At 35.0% G+C, this 1,768-nt stretch overlaps 1 non-coding gene across 1 annotated transcript; it reads right to left on the minus strand.

The window, feature by feature from the left end:
- Positions 1–498: 498 nt before the first annotated feature.
- trnat-cgu (transfer RNA threonine (anticodon CGU)) lies at positions 499–570 on the minus strand. Its single transcript has one exon. It is a non-coding gene; the product is annotated as a tRNA-Thr (tRNA).
- Positions 571–1,768: the final 1,198 nt, after the last annotated feature.

Here is a 1,768-nt window from a genome sequence, read left to right on the forward strand (position 1 = left end):
TATTTGAAATAGATGAAAATATGCACACCTTGATTGTTTCATTTAAAATCTGCTGTGGTGATGTAAACAACATGTCCAAATATTTATGGACCTTTTATCTATATAGGAAAGAGGGTGGATTCTGAATACATTTTGTAACAAATTTAATTTAATTCTGTCTCAGAGCTGATCACAGTGCTATGTGACCTGCTTGAGAATTATTGAGCAGATATGGGGTACAGAATTTAAAATTTCATAATGTTGAACTGTTGTTTTAGTTTATAAATGTCAAAAAACATATTTTTTTAGTTATCAAGCTCAAGCCAAGTATTATTTGTACAGTATTTTCAATGTATGACAAGACATTAATTCAACATTCAACATTCAACATTCAAATTTAACATCCTGGATTACAGTGGCTGATTTTCTAGCTATATACTGTTTGAAAAATAATGAAAAAGGTCCCAAATGCAATTACTCTCACAAAAGCTAACTTTTAAAAGTCATTAATACTACAAAAGGCACGGACGGGGTTCGAACCCGCGATCTTCGGTTTACGAGACCGACGCCTTACCACTTGGCCACCGCGCCTGCGCTGTCTTCGTCATCAAGATATCATTTAATAGTTAGAGAACAGCTGTATTTTCATTGTGAGTGTATATTCCATGACTTATTGTGGAGAGCTGCTACTTCAAGTCTTTTTCCCACGAGACAGGCGCCATTATGCTGCTGAGATAAAACATGCAATCGGTACAAATGTATTGTCGACATTTGGCCACAAGAGGACGCTGTTCTCTACTCCGTGAAAACAAGATCGGGTTGTAATCTTTGGCAGGCAGAGGTCTCTGCTCTCCTATGACTAGTGTTAGCGACAGAGAGCTACACAGAAGGTAGGTTTGCTGTTGTTGTTACTCTTTGTTACTTTGTTACTCTTTGTTTCTGTTGAAAGCTACTAGAAATGGTGATGTTGCTACACTCTGCACAGTACACGATATAGAATTTAACTAATTTAATCAATGGGGTCAAGCAAAAGTAAAGATGATGTTACCTGAAGGTTTACCCTTCTTATATATAAATAATTATCTTTTTGATAAAGTTATTTTTATTAAAAAAAAAAAAAAAAACTGTTATCAAACAATATATAAAGTGTAACTGATTTAAATAATGTCTGCAAGTTCAGGAACTCAAAAACATTGTATTTCCCAGCTTGGCCTAACAGTGGTGCTACAGAAAATGTATGATCAGAACAAATCTAAATCTAATCCAATTTTGTGCAGTCCTATTGTTTTAGTCAGTATGGAATTGACAGAGATGGACATGAATGAGAAGTAACTACAAAACCAGTGAGCTGCTTGCAATTCGTTGCTAAGGAATACAAGGAATACTATATGCATGAAATCAGACTGCAGCTTTCCACAGTATTTCTTTGCAAAACATCAAAGATGAATGCTTGGCCGAGCTGCTTTTTATATTTTATTTTATCAGATATGCTAGAGGCTGTTTGAAAAATGAATAAGACTCATTTCCAGTGGGAGTGTGTTAGCAGTGGAAACTGCAGATGTAGAGTACTCACCTTGACCTGCTTATAGCACATACAGCACTACAGACTGAAAATGGGCTTTCTGTGGAATAAAACCACACAGGTAAATTGAATTCAGAGTGCCTCGAAACGTGCCAGTTTCTTTCTGTGCTTTAGTAGACCAAAGCAGCAAACTTTCATCTAAAATAAATAGCAAAGTACTGAAAAAGAAGAGTGTTAAATTTATTGATATATTAATATATTTTTTTA

This window comes from Neolamprologus brichardi, chromosome 4 (assembly GCF_056152115.1).
Source record: "Neolamprologus brichardi isolate AB-2024 chromosome 4, ASM5615211v1, whole genome shotgun sequence".
Taxonomy (NCBI): domain Eukaryota; kingdom Metazoa; phylum Chordata; class Actinopteri; order Cichliformes; family Cichlidae; genus Neolamprologus; species Neolamprologus brichardi.